This window comes from Onychostruthus taczanowskii, unplaced genomic scaffold (assembly GCF_017590055.1).
Source record: "Onychostruthus taczanowskii isolate IOZ18803 unplaced genomic scaffold, ASM1759005v1 scaffold37, whole genome shotgun sequence".
Lineage (NCBI taxonomy): Eukaryota > Metazoa > Chordata > Aves > Passeriformes > Passeridae > Onychostruthus > Onychostruthus taczanowskii.
Genome location: NW_024501126.1, coordinates 1,065,227 through 1,092,620, shown reverse-complemented (window position 1 = coordinate 1,092,620; position 27,394 = coordinate 1,065,227). Strand labels below are relative to the sequence as shown.

At 40.7% G+C, this 27,394-nt stretch overlaps 1 protein-coding gene across 1 annotated transcript in view; it reads left to right on the top strand.

Moving 5' to 3' along the window:
* The window catches only part of SPAG16 (sperm associated antigen 16), a 357,755-nt gene that overhangs the window by 116,082 nt on the left and 214,279 nt on the right, over positions 1–27,394 (top strand). The gene's annotated exons all lie outside the window — the stretch shown is intronic.

Below are 27,394 nucleotides of genomic sequence, written 5' to 3'. Positions count from 1 at the left end.
CATGATGCCCACTTCATAGTGAGTGAAGATGAGGGGTAATGCTGGTCAGGAAAAGAGGGAAAGATATGGTATGTTTGGGACTGGACTGTAACAGGTCAGGAACTATATAGCCATGGAAACATACAGCCATGGAATAGCCTGGGTTGGAAGGGACCTTAAAACTCATAGTGTCCCACCCCCTGCCATGGGCAGGGACACCTTCCACTATCCCAGGGTCCCCCAAGCCCCATCCACCTTGGCCTTGGACACTGCCAGGGATGGGGCAGCCACAGCTTCTCTGGGCACTTTGTGCCTCATCACCATCACAGGGAAGAATTTCTTCCTAATATCCTATCTGTCCCTGCCCTCTGTCAGTTTGAAGCCATTCCCCCATGTCCTGTGACTCCAGGCCCTTGTCCAAAGTCTCTCCTCACCTTTCTTGCAGGCTCCCTTCAGGTGCTGGAAGGCCACAATTAGGTCACTCCAAAGCTCCTCTTTTCCAGGCTGAACAATCCCAGTTCTCCCAGCCTTTCCTGTGCCTCACTTGTATGAAAGTGAAGAGCTGAAAATGAGTTCATGGCTGAACTTACTCATGTATGAGTAGTCCCTGCTCCTGCTGGGACCATTCCTTGGTGGTCACTTTAACTCTTTGACCTCTGGTTGTTGGTCCTCACTTGGAAGTTTCCTTGCACAATCAGGCTTTTCTGCTCCTTGTCTAACTGGGTTTGTAGTATTACATCCCATCATAGTATTTACTTGCCCACATCTGCCAAACACTTGTATTTTTTCCCTGCTGGGAAGATTGTGTGGGTGGAATTTGCTAATCTGAACAAGTAGTTAGGCATTTCACTATATTTAAGCTATTCTTTAATGTTTAATGACATGATTTTGTTTTGACAGATGAATGTTGTTTCAGTAGATCTGCAGTGACACTGCTCCATTGTGACTTTGCGCTGTCAGCTTGGTACATTTATCCTGACACTGTTGTATTTCATCTTGATACCATATTCTTGATTTGACATTGCAGTGCCACCTCCATAAATTTGTATTGATGTTCTTAACTCATTTTCTTCGTATTTTTTCAAAGTGGGTGAATGCCTGACACAGTTGGAATTGGGAGCAATACGAAGGCAGGATGGTGGAGATGTATCACAGCAAAATTAAAAGGGAAGAGCTTGTGCTCAGTGGGGAGAACCCAGGTGTGCCAGACAATGGGTGGTGCTTACAGGGAGCAGTGAGACATTTTGGGAGGGGGCTATCTTAGAGAAATGCACGTCAGCACAGCCTTAACTTTTCCAACTCAGACAGACACTATCACCCTCTTCTCTTTTGGGCTTCTTTCTTAGCTGTTGTCTGCACTATGTGTGTTTAATGTAAAATATTCAAACTTTTCTGTAAAGTGCAAAAAATAACATATTCACGAAAGGATAACATTATGAACCTTGAAACTGTTTCATTTAAAACCCACTTCTTTTTTTTTTTTTTTATCTAGCCTGTTGCCAAGTTCATTTTTTTCCTCCATGTTCGAGCACGCTTCATCAAAAGCATGTGGAAATGGAGGCAGAGTTAATGACGCACTTGTATCTCCATTTTGCCATCATCATAAAATCCTGAATCCTACTCCAGATGATTAGTAAATAAGATGAAGTAATTTAGCTGAGAGAATTGACTAGCTACAGTGCATGAACTGTAATTGTGATGTTAATGTCAAATAGAGTTAGCAATTTCTGGTATATTCTGTTCTTGAGCATGATTTTTTTCCCTTTGAAACCTGTGTGGAAGCAATTGGAACCTGGGTCTTGAGGTCCAAGCCAACAAAGTATATTTTGGCTAGTGAACTGGGGAAAAAAACATTCATGTTTTTGTGTTAAACGATTCCATAATGCAGGCCATGAAGAACATCTCTGTGTTTGGAGATCAAGGGCTGGTTACAAGGAGAGACCTTTTGCACCCTCTAGGGCAGCCATGCACTAGGACAGAATGTCTGGAGAACCTGTCAGTCTCTGTCCTTCAAAGTTTTCAACACCCAACTGGATTAAGTCTTGAGTGATTAGAGTAAAGATGTAACAAGTTACAGGTCAAAGGCACTCTAACTCTGTGGGCTATTTTTCCTTTTTTGTTTGTTTAAGGCAGTAAAAACCCCGTGACTTTTACCAGTCTGTGACTCCATGCTGTTGTTCCCAAGACAGCAGAGTCACCATGGATGTTCTCCATGTGCATGGTGGTCAGCAATTCCAGGCTGGAGAAAATAGGCAAGAAATGTCAAAAGTGGCAGGAAACTGTGCAGTTTCTTTGCTGGAAAGTTGCTTACCTGCCATTGGAAGCAGCAGATTAAATGGAGCTCAGGGTCCCAGGGAGAATGGGCTCATCTGTTCCAGTCTTGTATGATATTTCTCCATTATTCCTCTCTGGAGGGCTGTGGTTTCACCTTGACATCTAGATAATATTTTCTATTGTGTGTATGCTTAAAATTAAACCAGTTCAGATTTCTAAAAGTAATTAGAGAAGAGAGAAGAAAAGATTAGTGCATTTTTCAGAATAACTCACTGAAATGGCAGCAGGGATGTTGGGGGAAGGACAGAGAATTATTATTATTGCAATATGTCAAGGTCTGAACAATTAATGGGATATATCTGAAGTGTCTGCCAGAACCTGGAGATCTCAAATGGACTAAAAGTGGAGGGGGGGCAAAAGGCATCTTTAGTTAAATATGTCCACGTGAATGTTCAGCATGGCTATTACAATTTAGACTTGAAACTTGGCTGAAATGCTTTAGCAGTGGCTTATTGCTGGTCTTCAGCAACCTACAGGAGCGTTGGCAAAATGATAGTAGTGGTGATTTTTAAAATTTAGTTTCTTTTCAATTGCAGACTTAAAATGGCTCAGCAATTTCTGCTTGCTATTCCAATGTACCTACAACAACTATTAATAATGGGCTTTTCTCTTTCCACCTCCCTGTCTCTTCTGTTAGGGAGGTGAGTTATTTAATTGTGCAACATTTTTGACTCATCTCCTCATAATTCTTTTTTTAGTTACCAGGAAACACATGTTACATGGTGTCACACCTAAATGATTATATTTTGAAAGTGAAATCTTTGCAGCTGTCAAGTGATAGTCTAGCCCACAAAATTCTGATTTATCACCTCCATGTGGGAGTTGTTTTTTAAATTGGTTAGGTAGTGCTTTAGCAGCAGCACAACCTCAAAGACCCCAGTTTTATTAAAGCATGTGGATTAGAGTCTCAATTACCTTTAGCTCCAGTTACAATTAAACTAAAGTTGGAAGAAATTACTGGCCTGCTGTAAAGGTCCCAGGAACAAAAGAAGATGAGAAATCACTTCTTTTCCAGCAGGCACCAAAACAAATTACACTTGGTGTTTCAAGTGGTCAGGGCTAAGCTGGGCTGCAGCCAGGCTAGGCTCACTCTGCTCCCTCCACTGCTTAGGACAAGAGGGGAGTGTGAAAAACCCCACAGACTTCTGGATGACTAAGTTCCCCAGGGAAGGCTTTTGTAATCCTTGTTTGGTGCAGAGCTGGGAGGGAGGTGTCAGTGTGGGAGAAGCTGATACTGCCAGATCCATGGGGAGTTGTGTGGGTACTGCCACTGCCCATTTCCAAGTGTGGCCATGGGTGCCTCTAAATACCTTTGGGGTTTAATTTCTGCTGGAGAATTGCTATTGAAAACCTCCCAGAGGGTGCTGCTCATGCAGGTCACTGACTCAGGAGCTTTAAACTCCCCAGAATTTCCATTTATATGTACCAGTGTGCATTTTAAAGTATTTTTTTCCATACTGTTTGCTGTAAGATAGCGTCTGAAATTGCCTGGCTTTATGCTGTACTTAAGCCAGAAGACATCTCTAGTAACTGTTTGGTAATAATTATAAAACTTTGACTGCAGAGCTGCTTAGAATATGTGAAGAATAAAGTGATGAATTTAAAAAAAGAGGTAGAGGGGGAAAAGGAAGGAAGAAATGCACAATGAATGATTAATTAACATACAACTTTATTATAATATAAATATAGAATGCCATGATACATCATGCAGCCATGAGAATGCTGTACAATTTCATTGAAAGCAATTGGTGATGTTGTAGGCCCTAATTCTGTAATCAAATCTATGAGAACACTCCTTTTTGAAGCCATTAGGATGCAGTGTTTGTCTTCACACAGCAGTTTGCCAGTGGCTGAGTCTCAGGACTGTATTATTGTGAGCAGAACTTTCCATAAATCAATAAGAAAGCCCGCTTTGAAAAAATCTCTAGCTGCTTCCCAAATAAGTCAGTAATTTATTGTTAAATGGAGCATTGGTAATTCAACAAAACAATATCCAAATCTTTGAAATTAAGACCAGAAGGATTTTTTGACAAGGTGTGTGATAACTTTCAACAAGGTTAATTGCGCTATGTCATTTTGTTTGTCATTTGTTTTATTTAATTGTGCAGCTTCCCTATGATTTCCCTGCATTTCCTTACAGAGCTGTAGTGTGCATTTGGGCAGGGGAGGGAAAGGATCAGTTGTCTATACAATTTTTTGTAAGAGATGGAAGTTATTTGATCTGAATGTGCTTGATCACTTAATACCCAAAGCATTATGGAAGAATTTCTTTTTCAAAGTGATACATTTCCATTTTTCACCTCCAAGTTTAAATGTGATGGGAATTTCTTTGTCACCTATGAAAGGGGATCTGAGTCTGTAAGGAAACAATACCCATGTAAGTCTTATGACTTTTGCTGTTACAGGAATGAGAAGAAAGCCTAGGCATAGTCAGGTGTAACAATCATGTCCTTCCTTGCTCTGGTACTGCCACGAGAAGGTCTTTGCAGGGCAGTTGATACTGAGCAGAAAACAGTGGTGAAGTCATGGAGGGACCTTAGAGGAACCTGCCCTGGGCAGGGACACCTTGTACTACCCCAGGTTGTCCAAGCCCAATCCAACCTGGCCTGGAACCCTTCCAGGGATGGGGCAGGCACAGCTTCTCTGGACAACCTGTGCCAGGGCTTCACCACCTTCATAGGGAGGAGTTTTTTCCCAATATCCCATCTAACCTATTATATTTTCTTCCTCCTCCTCGAGCCAGGTCTTATAAGCTCTTGGTGGAATATAATATACCCAAGATAGCTCAGCTACCTTTGGAGGCATAAAATAAGCAGGATGGCTTCTGCTGCAGTGTTGGAAACAAAAAGCTTTAATAAAAGGCAAAATAACAAACAGAAAACACGGAGCCAGGTGCAAGAGATCTGCTTCTTGTAAAACACCTCACAAAAGCCGTTAGTGCCTTTGTTCTCTTCTTTTTCTACCCAATTGTTCAGGCGGGACTTTTTGGCTTCTATCCAAGTAGCTGCCCTTAAGTTTGAGGTGAAGTCCCCTAGGCCTATGAGATGTCTTTTCACCTAATCGATGAGAGAAACTTCTGGGCTTTTCTTTTTAGGGGGACAAAGGATAGTTTTTCACTCTGTCAACAGGGGGAAAACTCCTACACTAACCCTCGCCTCTGGCAGTGGGAAGCCATTCCCTGTGTCCTGTCCCTCCATCCCTTGTCCCAAGTCCCTCTCCAGCTCTCCTGGAGTCCCTTTAGGCACTGGAAGAGCTCTGAGGTCTCCCCAGAGCCTTCTCTTTTCCAGGTTGAGCCCCCTCAGCTGTCCCAGCCTGGATCCAGAGCAGAGCAAACAAGAGTAGTGCTGATTGCTGCTGTGGAGTTCAGAGGGAGAGAGGCAGTGCTCAGTGCCCTGTTCCCATATGTTCTTGGAGCCAGCCACTTTACTGAGTGAGTTTAATAGTAGTCTCAGAGGAAAAACCCTGCTGGTGAACAGAAGGCAGGCAGCACTTAGCTGATTTTAAACATAGGGGGAAAAAAGGAAGAAAACCACAATGTCTGGTAGATTCACAGCAGTTTTTATTCTAAGTGAGCAGACCACAAGCAGTGTAGAAAACCAGGATGCTGGAGGGAAAGCAGCTTGACTGGAAGGAAGTGAAACCTTTAGAAGCTGGAAGAAACCCCCAGGAGCTGCTGATCTTTGAGTGTCTGTCCCTCACTAACCCTTGTGTGTTGTAATGACAGAAAAAATTCCATGGAGGAAATGTGCCCTCCCCTCCCAGTGCTCCCCAGCAGGATGCTCTAACAAGGGCTCAGATTCCTGATGACTTCATGGACTCAGTGGAGCATTCCATATCACATTCTATATCACATTCACCATAGAATGTGTTATGTTAAAGCACAAATGCTGGGAAACAAATAACAGTGGTCAAAATACAGAAGGAACGAATGAGGCAGATTAGCTGGCATGCACCAGTTGTTTTGTACTACTCTAGTCATGCAGAACAGCTGTAAATACAGTTTAAACAGCCACCAAGACCTCAATTATTCCCGTCCTTGTTCATGTAGATTAATATGGTCTTGCTCTATAGCTGAGTGATTTAAACAACAATTTTGAGAGCGACTGATGAGGTTCATTTACATCAGTGTAAATCTACAGCTTCTGGTTTTTGATTAAATTTTTATATATCAAGCTATTCATCACTTCTTTTAAATGCTGCTGTTTGTGGAACTCAGAGATTATCTTTATCCATTTAGTGAAATGGTAGAAAAATCCAAGAAATTTTTTTGGATTTCATTATTGGGGCAAATAAAAATAGTGTATCAGCTTAGAGCAAATCTTCCAAGAGGCTAATTTAAAAAAAATTAAAAGATAATGGTAAGAGAGATTGTCTGTTACCAAGTAAGCAAAGTGTGATAGAGAAGTTATCTTGCAATACCACTGTGAATTTGGATTCATTTTAGAGCCAGTCATAGAAATTTTTCCCTGAATTGCTCCACAGTAACTGTCACTAACCTGATCGGTTTCAGATTGGAATTACAAGCAGTCAGGTGTTTAAAATCATGTTTGTTTTTAAACTTTATCTGGTATCCCATTGGTGTTAGGGGATTGCAGTAGGATACTAATTCAGGTATTGCAATATTATTTGGCTCCTTTTCTGGCTGAGTAGGATCTTACTTCATAGGGAGTATTGATTTTTATAGGATTATTCCTCAAGAAAATTTGTTGGTAACTCAGTGAGGATCTGGTGTGGCCTGATGTGGTTTGGGAATTTGCACTAGTAAGTCACAAAAGACATTGAAGGGAATGCTGAAGGACCTTGAGCTTAGGGCTTTCTGCTCTGCAATGCTGCTTTTCTTTTCTAGGACTTGAAGTGCTATTGTACTAAATCTTGCTTTGGTAATGAGGAAATGCATTCACTGCAGGGACTGTAGTGTCAGAACAAGGGGTAACAGCTTCCAGTTGGCAGAGGGCAGGGTTAGGTGGGGTACTGAGATTTATTTCCTGACTGTGAGGGCCCTGAGGCCCTGGCACAGGGTGCCCAGAGAAGCTGTGGCTGCCCCTGGGTCCCTGGCAGTGTCCAAGGCCAGGGTGGATGGGGCTTGGAGAAACCTGGGACAGTGGAAGGTGTCCCTGCCCATGGAAGGGTGTGGAGTGGGATGGGCTTTTAGTTCCCTTCCAACCCAAGCCATCCTGAGATTGGAAAATACCTGTTAAGTTCCAGGTTCATTATTCCTGCAGAATGAGTTTGAGACCAACAGTACATTTCACTCTGGAGAAGGAAGAAAGTAATTTTATGGTCCAGGACAGGACACATGATTTGGCTGAACAATGGGGTTGTGAGTTTGGGGACAAAGAACTGGACATTGCCTCATGTAAACTGCACATTTCCTAATTTCATCAGCCATGCCATGAGTGACACACCAGTTCTTTCCTATTCCTAAAGACAAACGAGACTATTTATTGAGTGACATGGATGATCTTGGCTCTTATAGGCTAAAGAGAGAGCCACTCTGACTTGGTGCTGTTCTTGGGCTCCCTCATTATCTGATGTAGAGATCTTGATGTACATCTCCAGAGGGCGCCTGGGACATCATCTGAGATCCCACCCAGATTTTGGATTCAGTATGAATCCTTAGTCCCTCATCTTGGTTCCTTGACTACCTAGCCCTTTGCTTCAACCTTCCTTGTTTCACATTATAATTTGGACTTTTACATGCAGCAGATTCTTTTGTGGTTTCACCTGCTTGCACTGAGAGATTTTTATTTCTCTTCACGACTCACATTTTTTCAGAATTCTTCCTCTCCCTAATTTATAATGTATAGAGTATCTTTTAGTGACTCACTAATCTTTTTTAATTTCAGGGTGTCTCATAGTTCCTTCTCCCTCACCTTGCCCAGTACCTTTCCTGATTTTGTATTTAATCCTGTTAACTCTGGTTTCCCCTGCTTTCCTCCTGCTGTGTAACCCTTTTCCCCCAGACTCCTGACTGGCACTGCTATTCCAGCACCACTGTTTTCCTTATACAGGTGAGTTTGTATTCCTGACATACAGGCTCCCTAATGCCTTCATTTCAGTTTTTGTTATTCTTCCTTCACAGTCAAGTACTTCATTTATGCTTTATGTGTTTCCATCAGCCTGCCAAACCCAGCTGAGTGCCAGGCTCTCCCTCTGCATCTATTTTCTTTTACAGCTCACTGGAGGAGATTTCTTTCTCCTGTCTCTTCTCAGGAACAGCCACTACTGCAAGTTTTCTTTAGTGTTTAGCCACTCACTGCACAGATCCATCTCCTCATCCTGTCCAACTACTTTTTTTTCTCACTGTGACTTACAGTCCACATGTATCCCTTTTTGTTGACTTCCCCTCCATATTAATATGGTCTAAAAATATATTGTGTTCCTCAAATTTACTCCAAAGTGCACCATAGTCTGGTTTCCTTCTGTTTTTAACAAGAGAAAACTGCCTCAGCAAGTCTAAAATATGATTTTTTGATCAAAAATCACAGCCTGTTCCACATGCTTTCTCATAGGTAACACTTATCAGTCCTTCACTTTTCTATCATATTTTGTATTCCCTTGTTACTCCACAGTCCCCTGTCTCTGCAGTTCCCATCCCAGCTCCTTGCATCGTCATTTTTGTGGATATTTTCCTTGCTCCTTCCTGTAGTTTGTAGGAATGCTGTGTTGCTTTTGACTGTCTTCTCTCTGTGAATCAGATCACCAGGTGACCTCCTCTCCTCAGACATGCTCAGGTGCTATTTTTATGCAGATGAGTTGCAAATCAGTTTGTCAGCCCGGGGTTTGTTTGCCTCTGTTCAGGCGTGTATTTCATCTCCCATCTCCTGCACTTCTGGCCTGACAGCTTGTGATAACAAAGGCACAGCAGAGCTCTGTATCTCCCCTGGAAAACTCTCTGGTGTCGCTCACTTCTTATCCCACCTCCAGCACATTACATCCCCAGTCAGTGATGTTTGTTATCTGGACACGTTCAGTTATGAATTCTTCTGCTCCAGCTGTAGTGTCACCATTATCTCTCCCATCATTTACAATGGTTGTCCCCAGTGTCATTTTTTTCCCTGCCTTCCATTTAGAAGTGAAATCTGGGAATTCTTTCTAGCTCTCACTGCCTTCAGCTGTGCACAGAAAGGTCTTGTATTTGCTGGGTTCCCAGACGAAGTAAGGAATGATGACTCTGACTCCATGTTCTTAGAAGGTTAATTTAATATTTTATGATATTATTACATTAACGAACACGATACTAAAGAATACAGAAAGGATACAGACAGAAGGCTAAAAAGATACTAATGAAAAACTCATTGCTCTCTCCAGAGCCTGGACACAGCTTGGCACTGATTGGCCAATAAGTAAAAACAATTCACATGAAACCAATGAAACAATCACCTATCACATTCCAAAGCAGCAAAACACAGGAGAAGCAAATCAGATAATTATTGTTTTCCTTTTTCTTTGAGGCTTCTCAGCTTCCCAGGAGAGAAATCCTGGGCAAGGGATTTTTTCAGAAAATATAATGGTGGCGGAAAGGCATTCTGCATTTTCCAAGTTGCACTTTGATTATTTCAGTGCCTTCCTTGCCATCACCAGTAAGGGGCTGCTCCACTCCTGGTGGGATCATCTTTATCTGGCTCTGTTGTGCTCCCTGGAGTAGAATTTTTGTTTGCTTCAAGTTATCAGTGAGTGGTTTCATGTTCTTTTCATCTATAAAGCTGTTGAGACCCCTGTTACCTAGCTGGGAGTCTACCTTAATTTCCTCTAGTTCTCTAGAAAGTTTTCCTAACTGTTCTGCTCCCAGTATTTCTTTTTTATGTTTTCATGCTTTCTCAAATACCCCTACTCTCTCCCTTCAAATTTAATTTCTTAATCTTGTGGCTGTGAGACTTTTTCACATATCCTTGCATAAATATCTCTTTAGTTTTCCATCTGTGCAGCATTTGTCTAATCTTTTTAATAAGATAAGGCCAAGAACTTACTTTTACTGTCCTCTTTTATTGGGATTTTTAATGCTATTAAAGCACTGTGGATATTTAAACCATTATCAGTAATACCTCATAGGTTTTCTTTTCTCTTTTCAAATACACTTTAATGGGTTTTAGGTGTAATTGTTAAAATGAAGATGATAATATACTAGAAATAAAATACACCTGCTGCAATTAAATTGCACAGAGATCTGTGAATGGGAAGCAATTGCTTTTGTATGCAGACTGTGCCCATGGCTTTGGGAAGCTGGCAAGGTCACTTAAGAACCAGAAAGCCAATCCTGGATACAATATATAGGTAACCAAACAAGGAGCATGGCCTTAAAGCCCATCCAGTCCCACCCTTAGGCAGGGACACCTTCCATTAGCCCAGGCTGCTCCAAGCCCCATCCTTGGACACTTCCAGGGATGGGGCAGGCACAGCTTCTGTGAGCTTCAACCTGAGCCAGGGCCTCACCACCCTTCCTAGCACAAGCATAATTTTGTTATAATAAAGGAGTTACTTTTACCTGTGTCCATATAGTTCTCACATAGGAATCCTTCCTTGTGAGGGATTTAGCAGAAGATCTGTCTCAAATCTAAATGTCTCCTCAGAGATTATGTAGTTTGGGAGTATGGAATAAATGGATGAAAGGAATAGTACTGAGTCATTAAGATCAGCTCAGATTCACTCAAAAACTGGAGACAACACAGCTTAATTACTAATTGTGATGCATAATATCTTCCTTAATATTTCCTCCATGCTTCAGGACTTGAAGTAGCAATTCTGAGCTCTGAGCTGGCCATTACTGCTCACAATAATGTTTTTGAGATTGTGATAAGGGACTGTGTGACAACATCAGCTCAACACTCTATGGTGGTAAAGAAATGTAAATCAAACAGGAAGAATTCTTAAAAAGGGAGTAGAGGATAAAGCAGTGACATGACTGGATACTCTGGAATTAATTTGTACAGTTCTGGTCCTCACACCTCAAGGATGATCCATAGAGAGAGGAGCAACAGGGCTGGCCAAATGCTGCTTTATATGGAACAACCCAAGTAAGCCAGGGGTTTTCAGCCTGGAATACAGGGGGCTGTAGAATGCACTAGGAGCAGTGAAGAAGGGTTGGGGGCTTTTCAGTGATCTTTTTGTTTTGGTTAGACTTTTTGTTGGTGTTGGTTGGTTGGTTTCGTTGGTGGTTTTCTGGGGGGAAGGATTGTTTGAATTCTTTTTTGCTGTCTCTTGTAACAGAACTAGAAGGGATAAAATTAACCCAATAAAAGGCATGTTGAAAGCAAACATAAAAGTCTGGTCATTCCTGTGTTGTGGCTGTTTGCAGAGGCTCAACAGGAGATGAGACAAAGCTCATGGAACAGGGGTTTCTAGAGTTCCCAGGACATGTATCCAGCTCAGGAAGTCTCTGACAGCTGGGGCTGACAGTTCCATTTCCCCCAGGCACCCACTCGTGGCAGCAGTCACACACAGGACAGAGGCTGTGTGGCTCTCTGAGCACAGCTGTGGCACTGGTTTGCCAATACATTATGGGCAGTAGTATTTTATTTAAGACTAAATTGAAAGAATACACTGGGTTATGATCAGCAATGAGTTTTAATTTTTAAAAATCTCTTTTTTATTCTGTGGACACTGCCTGGGTGGCATGTTTTCGTTTGCACTGTGGTGAAGAGGAGGAAGGTGTATTTTATTTTCCTCTGTGAGAGTAGAGTGGTGGGATCATTTTTCACTCTAACAGGTTTTCTTTAAAGCAGTAACACTCAGCTTTTTGTATTTTTTATCAATCTGTTACAGGCTGTGTGGCTGCTTCACATTTCTTCTAAATAACAAGGTCTTAATAATCAAATTAATATTGGTCATCTTAGTTTCTTTGTCTGACATAATCTACCTTAGTAAGTAATCCGAGGCTTTCTTAATGATGAACTTGAAGGTTGAAGAGTCACCATTTTTACTTAATTGTCTCCACAACCCCCCAATTGAAAGCTGTATATTCCCTGTGTTGTAACAGACATCACGGTTTTCCAGTGGAGTATTTAATTCACGTGGTGCCTCTTCTATTTGTGAGAAGAAAGAAGAGCTCTGGAATTTGCAGTGTTGCATTATAGTCACATTTTTAAAAAAGCAAACAAGCCCCAAACAGATTGGCATTGTAGTATGGAAGCTTACACTCATTTTTCACAGATCAGATGAGAATAAGTAAATTTACATTAACTTTAATGCCTGAACTAGCAGCACAGCTACTTTAAATTCAGTAGAAGAGAGACAAAGCAGATATTCATATCTAAGCATCAGGATAAGAACAATCCCAGGTGGAAAGTGAAAATTAATGGAGCTATGACAATTCACAACAGCTCTTATATTTGTGTTTATAGTTTGTTTTCCTGCACCTCTCAGTTAAAGGAATTAAGGTTGTATTTTGCCTTTCATCTTTAGCTTTTGTGAACGTGATTTCAGAGCATCTATTACTATTAGCCTGAAAATAGCTTTTTGTTTTCATTTCTGGGATTGTCATGTTTTAGACATAGTTTTCCTCCTCTTGAATGTGTAAGTAATGTGGTCTGTTTCTTTGGAAGTAAAATAAAAATAAATGTTATAACTCCTGAATGAACTGAGGCCATGAAAATGTATCTGGTGATGAACAACTATGGAGATCCTCATCATTCCAGAGGTGGGATGGGAATTTAATCTGGCCTTGGCTGTTCTGTGCTACCCCAGTGTCTGACATAGTATCCCTGGAAGTTGTAATACGTCCCAGAGAATTGTCAGGTTGATTGAACTGAGAGACAAAACTAGGGAAAAATCTGCTGAAAATATTGAAAATTGTTATCTGCGTAATTTTTTGTATTAAAAACTCCTTGCTTTAGCAATTCTGGGGAAACTGTTGCTATTTAAAGACTATTGGCTGGAGGTGGTAAATCAACTAACCTTTTTTTCCTGGCTAATCCCAACACTGTGAATTCATACAGGTTTTCACTTTTAGGTTTCCACTTTACAGTGACCCCGTGGTGAGGTTCTTTTCTTGGCAGTGGAAATGTCTATTACTTATTTAGCTACTAGCAGAAAACAACCTGTAGCATTAAATCTGAGTTTGCCTGTAAAAGTCAATGAAGCAGCTATTGTCTGTTTTACACAAATGAACAAAGAAAGTTCCTTCAAAGAATGATCAGAAAGTTCCCGTGTCCATTTTCTTTTGTCAGGTTTGTACTTGTTTTGTGACTAACAGAGCAAAATGAGATTACATGAGGAGCAGAACCTGTTAATCTGATTATTCTACTAGTTTATTAAAAACCAGAGCATTTGATTAAGAACTTGACTAATTTAAAAATGGCTTTTGAATGGACACAATTAATGAGTGATAAGCTTTAAAGAGTTAACTAGTTTTCTTTACAAGTCCCAAGGGCCTTTCAACATGAAGTTTGAAAAGACAGGGGAGAGATGCAGAAAGCTTGAATGCATCATATTAGCTACCTCCTCTTTGTTTCCCTTTTCCACAGAGGCCAATAAGGCTGTCAGATTGATGTAAAACTTGTTGCTAGTTAAATTACAGCATGCAGACTTACATCAGTACATAGTGCTGAATATGAAAAATAGCCCATTGAAGAGCAGGTGAAATTTGTTTTAATTTTACAGCTGGTTTTCTTACCAACTTTGTTACAAGTTTTCCTCCCTTTTTGGAGTAAAAGAAATACATGCTGTGTGAAAAATGGGAGGTTTTAAAAAAGACACAGAGAACATTCTTACCTTTCCCATTATAGTATCTAAGAATATAGAAATTGCTTCCAGGAAAAATGTGTTGTTGTAAAGATCAGGCTTAGTCTCTTGGGTTTTGTTTTTAAGGAAGTCTGAAATGTAAAAGAATCCTGAGAAGATGAGAACAAATCCCCTTTTGTTTAAGAAGAAAAAATTATCTTCTGTTCTTGCATTTGCTTATTTGTGTGAGTAAAGGCCAAAGCAGTAATTAATAATACAGCCTTTTTCAATCAAAATTCAGTAATTTAATTTTAACATTTGCTTAAGTCTTTTTCATTCTGTTAACTTTGTAAATAATTATTAGATGAGCGGTCAGGTGATTTAGATTGGATATTAGGGAAAAGAATTTTCATGGAAAGGTTTGTAAAGTGTTGGAAGGGGCTGCCAGAGAGTCACCATACTTGGAAGTGGTCAGAAACAAATGGATGTGGCACCTGGGGACATGGTTTAGTGATGGACGTGGTGGCTGGTGGTTAGGCTTGGTGATATTGAAAGGCTTTTCCAACCTTAATGATTCTATGATTCTAACTAAAATATTCTTACCACTTCCTCAAAAAAAAACCAAAAAAAAACCAAAAAAAAACACAACAAAAAAACTCCATCTGAAAACCTACATTTCAGTCTGAATGAATGATTTCAGAACTTCCACTTGGGTAAAAAATAGGGGTTTGTAGGTGAATAGCCAGAATGTTTACTTGTGAGATATGTGAATTATGGGTGTAGAGTGTAACAGAATTCACCACGCCAAACCTGACATTTGGGCTGGGTTTTTTTTGTGTTTTTTCTTTTTTTTAAAAGACCTTTCAGAGTCTGCTTTTAACATTTTGTGTTCTTTACAAATTAAAAAATGAGATTTATATCACTTCTTAGTGTTTATGCCATAGGGTGCAGTTCTGTAACTTTGCTTTCCTTTCCCAAAACTGTAATTTTCAGACTTTTCTGTGACTCCTTAGAACAGGACCATGGGTTCCCTTGGCTACCTTGACCACAGGAGAAAAAAAAAAAAAGGTATTAAACATGTAGCACATGTTTTCTATGCTCTACTCAGTCTCTAGGGGTAAAATTAACTGTATCTTAGAAGTTTTAAATAGAATCATCTATTTAAAGGATCATCACTCCAACCCTTACCACAGCACTGCCAAGGCCCCACCAAACCTGATCCCCACATGCCACATCCACCACTTTTAAGTAACCATGAAATAAACTGCAACAGCAGTAAGAAAATAAGTGCCCTATTCTCTACAGAAGCCTCCAGCTCCAGAAGAGTGCATTAAACAGAGGAGGAAGAACATGTATTACAGGATATATTCCATGGGCAACGTGCTTTCCACAGTTGGGTTGGGATTTTTTTTTTTCTCTGTGGTTTTTCTGAGCACAGATGGCTTTCAAGTTATGCCACCCAAGAACTTAAGAATGCTGGGGTGAGGAATCCTTGTCCAGTGGAGAGGATAATTGAAGGTCCTTGAGTGAAATAAGGTATCTTTGAAGTGACTGCCTTGTAACTTCTCACTTAGCACATCAAAGTAAGGGAAAGAGTTTTTTTTCTTGTAAATGCAAATTGTGGCTCTTGTCTGTGTGGTGTCCTGTTTCAAAACCTTGCAGATGTTCCAGGTGATTCCCGTGGTGAAAGTTCTGTCTTTGGTTATGTAGGAATAGCTTTCAGTTTTAATGGAAGTGTTGGACTTTGGTGATCTCACTGCAGCAAATTGTGTATGGAAATTTAATTCTCTCTGGATCTTCCTTTTGTGGTGTTTGTGTTCTCACCCTCCAAAGTGCTAAACAAAAACTGGAGTATTTTCCTTCTTAATTGTAATGTCAAGATCATAGAGTGAATGTTGCAGACAGCTTAATGTTCAAAATGTCTGGGTTTCTGTTGGTTTACTGTAAGATGTTATTAAATTTTCCCAGTGATGCTTAAAATAGTTGTACAATAAATTGAGGTATCTTAGTTAAATGAGATTTCTAGACTCTCTGGGCATTTTGGTTAGTTGTGCCTCCTCCAGACTTCTACTCTGTGCTGTAAAGCAGCATAACTTGTCCCAGTGAGTTCTCCCATGCAGGAAGTATGGTAAGAACCTTTAATGCCTTTCCTTCAGAATCCTTTCCTGCTGGGAGGGAAGCAGCTTTCTCAGCTCTGCTGTTGTCAGTGCCACGTGAGAATTGATGCCCAAGAGATCCAGCTGAACATGAGACACAGCTTCTTTCTGTGCAGGGACTGAGCAGGGAACAGTGTCCAGAGAGGCTGTGGAGTCCCTCACTGGGCATATTCCAGACCTGTCTGGACACGATCCTGTGCCCTGTGCTCTGGGATGGCACTGCCTGAGCAGGGAAGTGGGGCCAGAGGAGCCCATGTGGGCCCTTCCAGCCTGACCCATTCCATGATTCTGGGAGAAGGGTTGTCTCTGTAGTCTGGGAGAGAAAGGAGGATACATTTCCTGAAACTGCAGGAAGCAGAAGCACTAAAGTGATGCCTCAGGATTTAGCTTTTATATTTTTCGGATTCTGTGCTGCTTTGGTGTGTACATCTGAGCTTCATATTAGGGGATGGTGAGCTCTCTTCACAGAGTAGGGAGACAAAACAATTCCTTCTCTAGCTGGGGACCAAGGACAAATGATCCAAATTTCAGGCCTAAGAGCACAAACAACATGAAGAGAAAAATAAGAAGGATGGGACTTCATAACCTAAAGCTGTAACTGGGCAATTAACTCCAATATGCAAATGGACCAGAACTTATAAAAGTGAGAGACTCCGTGACCGCTCGTCCATTTTTGTGACCATTTTGGTTCATATTGGGAGCAGCCCTGGCTGGGCTCTTGTGCTGCCCAAGGTGCATCCATTGAGGCCTTTTAATAAATCCCTGCTTTATTCTTTAACTCTCTCTGGCCTCTGTTCTAGGTCAGCCTTCACAGGGCATCAAAAGAAACTGGGGAAATGAAATCAACAAAACTTCTAGCATGGAAATACAAGTGAGGAATAATGAGTCTTGCAAAAGCTCATCAATGGAGGCCACTCCAGGTGCAGCATCAGTCTCTTGTACCCCTCACCCTCCAGTATTCTCCATATAGATTGTGCTGCTCTTGCAGGTGTTTCTGTGGGCATCAACAGCTCTTTGGGATCCTGCAAGGTCAGCAGGAGTCCTGCAGGTCCCTTGGGATCATGGATGAACCCTGGTGGGTCACAGCCTGTTTGCTGCTGCTGAGCTCCACTGTTCCACACAGCTCCAGTGATGGACAGCCATAAAGGCCATCAGTAAAGGCACTTGGTACCAGAACCTGCTCAGCATCACAAAGCTCCAGTGCTTTATCTGAGAGTGATGAGTCCTGTGCTGAAGGTGAATTGCAGCTTCAATACAAATATTCCCCTATATTTCAGGACATATCTGCTTTGCTTAGTGAAGGTGATCACTGGCCTAGAGTCTTACAGATAATCATTACCTCTCTCTTGAGCTCAGATTTAACAGTACTTCATCCAGATACTGTGATGGAAATTCAGCTAGCTGGATGAATTTATTTCTTCCATGATACGAACATGAACCTCTTAGCATCTGTGAAATTACAAAACAAAATCTATGCTCAGGCCATAGAATGATTACTTCAGTCTCATAGGTTTTGTGGCGTTTATTGGACTATTGATTTTGGATCCTGAAATGGAAAGTCCAAAAACTGGTGGAGTAAGAAATATGGAACTCTTTTTTTTCTTTTTTTTTTTTTTTTAAATATCCTATTTTTAGACTTCTGCCTTGTTATCCTAAATATCCTTCTAGCTATCTGTTTTCATTTTTTGGGGGGTTTTTTGAGTTTGGTTTTTTGATTTTTTTGTTGGTTTTTTTTCCTTAGTTTTCATGAAGACATGCTTTTAATCAATTGAAATAGTGACAAAATAGACTGTTTAATATTCCATAGAGTTACTGTAGAGCTCGGGGTCATGGGGAGAATGTACAATAGCAGTAGTCAATAAAAAGCATTCACTGACCCATCAGTCAGTGTCTCAGTGGTGGCTTGGGCAGGTAGAACAAGCTCCTGAAGTGATCAGTGACAGTTTGCAGGTAACTTGTATGATGAATTCACACCAACTCTCACTTTTATGGAGTCAGGAATTCCCACGTTCAGAGACACTTGAAGCTACAAACTAATTCCTCGCCTGGCTCCATGCATTTCCATCATTCTGGATGTACAGAGTTGCTCAGCTGTGAATTTGCAGTTGAGGCTGTTGAAAATAACTTGTGATGGAATGGCATGGGACAGGGGAGCTGCACGTCTGCTCGTCTCTTAAGGACTTCCAGGAATGGCAATTCCACCCCTTGCCAGCCACCTTTCAGTGAAGAAATTTTCCCTGCTGTAGCAAAGAGGTCATTTCCTCTCATCCTGTTGCTTGTTCTTTGGGAGCAGCCCCCACCTGGCTGCACCCTCCTGTCAGGGAGTTGCAGAGAGTGAGCAGGTCCCCTCTGAGCCTCCTTTTCTGAGCCCTCCCAGCTGCTCCTGGTGCTCCAGCCCCTTCCACAGCTCCTTGCCTGGACACACTCCAGCCCCTCAATGTCCTTCCCCCTGAACTGGACACACCATGGGAGCATGGGCACTGCCCTGCTCCTGCTGGCCACAGTGGTGCTGTTATAAATTATGTTTCTAAAACCTCTCTGTGATGCTAAGAAGAAAAAAAAAAAGGTGGAATTTATTTTATTACTTTGCAACTGATCAAATTTAAAAATGTGTATATAAGGACAAATCTCATTAAGAGCATCAGCAGAAAAACAAGGCAAAGAACATCTTTCCTCTACGTATACAGCTCTCAGCTGAGGCTTTGCAAATTGCTGCTAACTGTATCAGCATATGATTCCTTCATTTGCATTTGCACTTCAATTAATTTTGTAATTTAATTTGTTCAGTTCTGAATATTTCAGTGTATCTCAGTGAAGGGAGAATCTTTTTCAAGGAGCACAGCTGTTTGGCTTCAGTAGGTTTCTCCAAGTACAAGTGCTATCAGTATTTCTGCTTTCAGAATTATTTCTCTGTAGGTGGGTTTGAAGTAGCACCATCATCATTCAGATCTTTGTGTCTGCACCATCCCATTTGGCATGTTCTAGTGCAAGGCAAGTGTCCCACCAGCAAGCCCATAGTACTTTCTGGTGTAATTTCTTCACTTGTATACATTACTACTTCTTCTTTTGCATCTCTGTGCCTGTTTTGTACTTCACATCTTGCTTTATTATATTGTTTAATCAAATGAAGTTCTGTAGAGTTCATACAATGTACTCAACAGCTTTTTGAGTAATCCTGGGGAAGGAAAAGGAGCATTGAAGATATTTTAGTTTTACTATCCCATTCAGTCCAAGGCTGGAAAAGAAGTAATTGCTGGATAAGCATAATGTTAAATAGTTTTCCACACATGTTCAATATAGTTGTGTGTTTTTTCAAACCATCCCAGAGTTTGTGCTGGCTTGTCCTGAGCCAAAATACAACTGGCTGTCTGACTGACTTGGAAGTTGCCCATCTTCAGGAGGTTTGGTCTTTGTTTGACAGCTTAATTCTTGTGAGGCAGTGGAGAGAGAAGTGGAGGCAAACTTCCCTCATTCTTGGGGATTCATCAGTTGACAGGGAATCTGCTGCTGTTTTGGAACAGTGCAGTCAGTGGAGTACTTCACCTAGTTATGAGTTTATTGAGAAAACATGAAGACTAAACATCACAAGCTCATTGTTTTAGTATAAAAATCCTTAAGGTGCAGATTCTTAGACCCAAACATGCCACAAATACAAACTCAAGCACGTGGTGCACAAACTTGTGCTGTATGTGCCTGCACATTCTTCCTGTTTTCTCACATGTGTTATTCCCTGTTTGTCACATGTGTATTCCTAGTTTCTGACATGTGTTAGTCCTGTTTGCTCACATGTGTATTCCCGTTTGCTCATGTTATTTCTGTTTTCTCACATGTGTTATTCCTGTTTTATTATGTGATTCCCTATTTCTCACATGTGTTATTCCCAGTTTCTCACATGTGTATTCCCTGTTTCGCACGTTATTCCCTGTTTCTCACGTGTTATTCCCTGTTTCTCACATGTGTTATTCCTGTTTGCTCACATGTGTATTCCCGTTTGCTCATGTTATTCCAGTTTTCTCACATGTGTTATTCCCAGTTTCTCACATGTTACTCCTGTTTGCTCACACGTGTATTCCCATTTTCTCATGTTATTTCTGTTTTCTCACATGTGTTATTCCTGTTTTATTATGTGTGATTCCCTATTTCTTACATGTGTTATTCCCTGTTTCTCACATGTGTTATTCCCTGTTTCTCACATGTGTTATTCCTGTTTGCTCACATGTGTATTCCCGTTTGCTCATGTTATTCCAGTTTTCTCACATGTGTTTTTCCTGTTTGCCCTCTCAGGACAGCAGGATCCAGAGCCTCCTCATGCTGTGCTGGGTGCTCAGGGCCAGGCTGTCTCTGGTTCTGACAGCATCAGCTGCTCCCTAATGAGTAAATTCCCATCTATGCCATTGTGTCCCATTGCCTGGATTAAGCACCGAGTCCTTTGCTCAGTTCAGCCTCCTGAATCACAGGCTTTTGGAGGGAAAATATCTCTTTCCTTGGTGTTTAACTCTGCTGCCTGATAGATCCCTGCCCCTCTGTGGCTGAGCACTGTCAGGAGCACTGGGTGTCACAAATGCAAAGGGTTCTGTGCTGCTCTGTCATTTCTGCTTCCTTTTTAGCAGCGTGGAGTCACCAGTCACTCCTGGTGACTGATGTGGCCTGATGAGACAAACCATCTTCTGTTTTGAAGAGACAAGCTCTAGTGTAGATGAGGATACTCTGAATTGCAAGCAAGCAAAGCCAGTGGATTCAGCTCAGTTTTGGTGCCTGTGTCTATATAATTTTTGTGGGTCAGTAGGAATGAATCTGAAGGTGTTGATATTGCTAGATTAAGTAGTGGGTGTTGTGCCAGGACACTTTCTCTTTTCCTTCTTTGCAGTAAGATGAGTACCAGGGAAACTGCTCCTGTTTTGAGTTTGCCTGTGTAATATGCTCCCTGCCTCATGTTGCCCACTCAGGGCTGTGTATTCCCTTCAAAACTCACTTCTAATTGGGGATTCTCTTTGAGCTAACACCCCTGTTAATACATACCTGAAAATTAATTTCAAGTTTTTTAAATGCTTTTTAGTATAATCACAATTTCCAGCGTTGTCAGACTTAAAGTAAGATTCAAAAGTCACTGGTGAAAAGCTATGTTTTCCCTCAAGCTGAGGATGCTAAAATGTGACTTTGAAACTAATGATTACACGTTGGTTTCCCATTGCCAGCTGTGTACTTTGCTGCCCTGTGAGATTCTTGCAAGGACAGATGGGTATGGCTAACAAGGAGATTAAAGGAGTTAAAGGGATCTTCTGTTCTAAGTTCAGAAAATGGATGTAGCAAATAACAGCCTTTAAAAGACAGAAACTCTAATGTTCATTTAAATTAACAACTCTTGGAGAAATCCTTCCTTCCAACAGTAATGAGAAGGGTTCTTTTAACACTTAATCAGACAAGGTTGTTGACTCATAAAAGAAACCATGGCAGCTGCAACCATTTGGAGATTTCAAAAGGATATCACTGAAGGTCAGCACATAACAGGCTTCCTCTAGTCCTCGCTAGAAAGATTTGTCACTGAGGATTTTTAGATTACTTTTGATGTCATTAAGACTATGTGTTGTTTATGTTCATATTGTTCCTCTAAAAACATGAGAATGGAAATGATGTATTTTCTGCAACTTAATGAAAAAGGCACAATGCTATACAGAGTTAGAAAAGAAGAAGAAAATACTATGTGTAAAAGGTATCTATGCCCGGGAGCGTTCCTGGTGTGATGGGATCCAGCACAGGTAGGAACTGAGAGCCATTACAGTGAGCAAACAGCTGGACTTCTAAGCAATAAAGTTTTCCTTTTCAAATAAAACAGGACAAACTAGAAGATTTCTGGTTCCTCTCAGTGTGAGAAGTCAAATATTTCTATGTACACTCTTAGTGCTGTTGTAGGCTGTACACTGGGGAGAGATCCACACTCAGTAATGTCTGTGATCCTCTCTGGAGAGAATAATTATAATAATAACAATAATAATAATACCCCTAAATTTAATAAAAGAATCATGCCTCTCTAATAAAAAGAAAAACATAATTGAGAAGCAGTTTGTGTGCTCTTTTAAAAAGAGGGAGGATTAGGAAGTTAAGACTGAAATGGCAAGGGGAGAAAGAGAAGTGTCAAATACCCGAGGGTCACAGGTGTGTGCAGGGTGTGCACAAATACATCGAAGGATGAGCAGCAGGGAAAGCTCTGCTCACCTGAGTGACCACATTAAAGATGATGTCTGTTAAAGGCTTTGATCAAAGCTAAATTTTTCCATTCTGCTCTGGAGTGATTCTTTCAGTGGCAGGTTTTGAGCAAGGTCCATTTGCTGCAGCGTGTAGCAATTTGTATGCCTCAGAGCATCTGATGGAGCGTTCCCTCTGCAGCAGGAGAGCAGAAAAACACCTCTCAGAGCTGCACAGCGCTGCTGGTGTTTTTATAATTCAACCAAGGAGAGCCAGCTTTGGTCTGTGCACAAGCCAAGGACTTCAAGAATAGAGTTGCTCCTCCTGGAATAATTTTGTTATTACTTGCAACTAGCAATTCAGAAGGAATCTGAGTATAATAATAGTATTACTACCATATACTATTAATAGTTGTAAATGTATTACTACCATATACTATTAATAGTTGTAAATATCACTTACAGAATATAAGCAAATTATTAGTTGCTTTGATTGAGGACTGACTTTGGCCTGTCCCATAAATAGTGTTTGTACCTGAGAAGTACATCTCCTTCAGTTTCTATGTTCCTTTGTGGCAAAAGTTACATGGTGGAATTTGGTCTTGATTTAAAATTTTATACACACAGGAACAGGCTGGTAGGTGAGAAATTGCAATCTGGGAGTGTTAATTTGTGATCTGCACAAAATCAGTGATACTGGGGCCAAAATAGGATTCTTGATATGATAATTAACGTGTCATTATTAGGATGGATTCCCAACACTATCTTTGCTTTTTAAATGAGAAGGGCAGAAGTAGGGGAAGGTAAAGGTAGGTTTCATATTCATTTAAGTATATGTTGCAGCAAAAGAGGTACAAAGGTTTCATATTCACCAATAAATCATTATAATTATTATTGCTTGAAACCTAAAGGAACAAAACTTAGATTATTGTTTTGGGGAGGGTTTTTTTGGTTTGTTTTTTTTTTCCCCTGTGCAAATTGCAGTTCTTCTATTAAGTTTACTGCATTTTGCATAACTAAAATTAGTCAGCCATTATCCCTGAGAAATCCAGAATGTTCTCTAAGCAACAAAAAGCCTGAATTTGTCCCAGTTTATTGAAATATCAGTGGAATGATTTTTACCTGTGACTTTTTTTATTTGTCATCCTTTAAAAACCCCGCAAGTAAGAGTGCAAGTTGAGTGGAGCATTAATTCAGAATATTTCCACATTGTCTCACTATTTATGTATCTCTTTCCTGCAGGAGTGCATGCTTTGAGTCTGGCAAAATAGTGAGGGTTTTATGCTAAACAACAACATTATTTCACTACTTTGTCTTTAGCCTTTACTGGATCCCACTCATTTAAATTTCATTTCCCTGCGTGCTTTCTTCCTGCAGTCTGATACTGTTGTAAATGTGGGCTGGAATGAGCTGTCAGGATGAATAGACCGTGTTCAGTTTCCACCAGAAAAGTGTATTTTTCTTTACACCTATGCAAAAGCCCAAGGAAGTTTCCTCCACCATCTTCCCAGGTTTTTCCTGAAAACCACAAGATTTTTCTTTCTGTTCTCTCATCATTCCTGCTTGACATGAGACTTCCTCGTGCTGTTCCTCTCTGTGGAAGCAGACAAAAATCAGCTTATCCAGACAAAAAAGGCTTTGCTGTGGCTCAGCCCAAAGCCAGAAGCAGTGGGACCATCCTTACAGTAGTATTTTTATATAAAAAAGGCAGAATGGCATCCAGGTGCTTGATTGAGACTTCTGGCTTTGGTTCTCTTATGTCAGCAAAATACAAAACCCAAGAAAACTTCATTTTTAATATTCAGAAATTAATGGTTATTCAGGAGAAGAACTTGTCTATAAAACAGGGACGTGATTGACCTGCTTTGACCATAAACTTAGAGAAACTTGAGGAGTGTTTGGTGTTAATATTTAATTGTGGTTGTCATGAGTGGCAAAGGAACTTGAAGCCCTTTGTGTATAAAATTGACCTTCCAGACTTGGAGTGACGAGTACATTGAAATTCTAATGTGTAGCCAGTAATATTTGGGTGTTACAGCAGGTGTGCTCCCTTTCCTTTTAATTACACAGCTTCCACCCTTGTTAATATTCTGTTATTGACAGATGAATGGTGTCAGCTGTGGTAAAGTTAATCAAGCCCTGTTCAAAATTACCAGTAAATGATGCTGGGTTTAAGGGGTTCCTTTGCAGTAAACATTTACACAAAAAATACTTGGAGAAAGAGGAGATTGGGCCTGGATTTTTTTGAGTAGGCACAGTAATCATATATATTATAGAGTTGTTATGTTATAGTGTTATGTGTTATATAACCCTATATATATTATATATATAGTATTAATATATTATAATATTTATAATATGTTATAGTGTTATATCCTTATTTGGATAAGGAGTCAGGTTTATCAGGAGGAGATTATGAACTTGTTGCAGATTTAGGCAAAGCCATGCTTGCAGTGGCAGATTCTGAGGCTTAGTACAAATATTAACCTAAGTATTCTCAAGCTAATAGCATGGCATTGTTACGTAGGTGTTGCTTGAAAGTTGGATGAGTTTGAAGGAAAATAGGAAGTTCTCTGCTACTGCTGGCACTCTGCTATTAATTTCCTTATTAATTATTTACAAAATGCTGCTTCATTTAGATGAATGACATGTTTTCTTTTTAAAGCTGGTGATTAATATCAGGTTTGAGGTAGTGACAGCTGGGAGAGGATTTCAGAGCCACGATTTTGCAAATTAAACTATTGAAGGTATTTGAGGATGGGCCCCTCAGAAATGCCACCCCTCAACACCAGTCACCTTTAGAATGTGAATTTCAGAAAGTAAGTATTGCTGAAAGCACCAAGGAGATAACTGAGATGGTAATTAACCTATAAGGAGTTGTTTGTAATTATTTCATAAAGAAATGATGATCACTGCTTTGAAAGGCACAAACCTCTTGCAGCTCTTCAGGGAAGAATAAAAAGTTGGGAACAAATTCAGGCCTGTGGCATTCTGTGTCTGAGTGAGCAGTAACTGATTGCTGCTTCTCAGTGAAAATTGTCTCTTCCACGCTGATTACATCACGTGTGTATGTCCTGCATCAGGATGAGCTAGAAAGAGTAAATAGTGGGATTTTTCCAGGCTCTGTAATATCAATATCTGTTTGCTAGTGATTTTGCTATTAGGAGCAATGTTGAGATACTGCAAGGCTCTAATTAAACCCAGACAGCTCAGGTGTAAAATGTAAGATTGATTCAGCAGTGTCCCGGTGAGAAGTTGATGCTCTTTTGTTATGCTGTGGTCTGGAACAAGTTGTAATTCTGTTGCCAAATGGTTGTGAGTTAGGATGAGCTATTTTATGGCAGTTTGGCTCTAAGCAAAGCTATAACTCTGCCTGTGTTGTGGGAAGGAGATTGCATTCAGGAGCCCTTCCTCAATCGACACGCAGCCCTATAAACACTTGAGCCTCCAAGCCATGTTCATCTCAGTGTGTGGCTGTTGTTGCATGGTGATGAATGTGATGATGTTGCTTTGGGCATTTTTATCACTAATTCCTGCTATAGAAAAAATATTTTTAATTTTTGTTTTCCTCATTAGCTCATTAGCAATTGGAATAAGTACAGTCTTGATAAACATCCTTCAAAGGTTTTGCTTTGAGATTATCTCTTGTGCCCTGTGGATATATGAGAAAGAATTGTCAAATTTTGTACTTGCAAAGTCAGTTTGGAATAACAAGATTTCAACAATAACTTTGCACTCTGAAGGAGGAGATACAACCACTGTAAGATTTAATATACATATATATATATATTTTTCAGAATAACTTGGATGAGATCCACATCTCATTGAACTTTCTTAGCCCCCAGCATGGAGCTCATGGGACTTGAAATAACTAGAGACAGTTCTGATGGCTGTTTTCCAGATGGAGAAACTGAGGTTGGCTCCTGGTGCTAATAACACTGGGGTTGTGGCTGCAGTCCCTGGATGGGCCATGGTTCATCCCTGGATGGGACTTGATGATCCCTGTGGGTCCCTTGCAGCTCAGACTAAGCTGTGAAATGAAAGTCTGTGCAATCAAGCTGGAGCTCACACTTCAGCAGCCACACTAGAGAAGCTGCACGTCCCAGTACTAACTCTGTGCTGCTGTTTTAATTAACCTTGGGTGTCACAGGGAACAACATGGGCAGCTCATACTTTGTGCTTTTTAGGGAACCAGTTCCCATTTCTGCTCCCCGTCCCTCTGTTACTCATTATCACTTTTTTCCACTTACAAGCTCCGTGCCCACCACAGCAAGGTGCCCTCCACAATGGCTGTGATATATCTGCATCTCTCTTTGCCTTGGCACTTCTAGAAGACAGGTTTGAACAGAAATGTTCAGATTTCTGGCATGCTCTTCAAAACAAAAACATTTCAATGGTTTATACACGTTCATATGGCACTCACTGGGAGATGCTAGACTGGGAATAGCAGGAATGGTGTGGAGCAGGGCAGGACTCAGCTGGATGTGCTGAGCACACAGCACAGTGACCAACCTGTTTGTTACAGAGTGATGGGTTTTTTACTGCTAACCTCGTGTACCCCCAGGCACTGATTTGTCCCCGGTGTGTCGTGCTGCTGGCAGGGCAGGGATCATTATCTGATGTAATAATTATCATAATTAACTGATCCAGCCACCCAGAGGTGGGTCAGGATCTGAACATCCTGATCATCCAGAGAGCTCATACTTGGCTGTGACACTGCTTGGACATTTTATAATGAAATAGCTGCCATTTTGCATTCTACCAAGAATTAATTCTGTCGTCCACTTAAGCTGCTGCTATTAACCAGCTGGTAATGGCATCTAACAAGATGCTTAGGAGTCACAGGGGAGAAAAACAAGACTCCAATTTTAACCTGATTGACTGAAACACTTAAACATTGAATGGAAAGTCTTAATTTTCTTGTTGTCTTCAATCTATATTAGACATGGGTTTAAATGTAGATAGTCTATACTGTAGCATTTGGTTGCCTTTTGGTAATTTTCATGTTTTCCTTGAAATGTGTTGAAGTGTAACACATAACCTTGCATTTCTCTTGGTAACCAAATATTCCAAGTCTTACCAAGC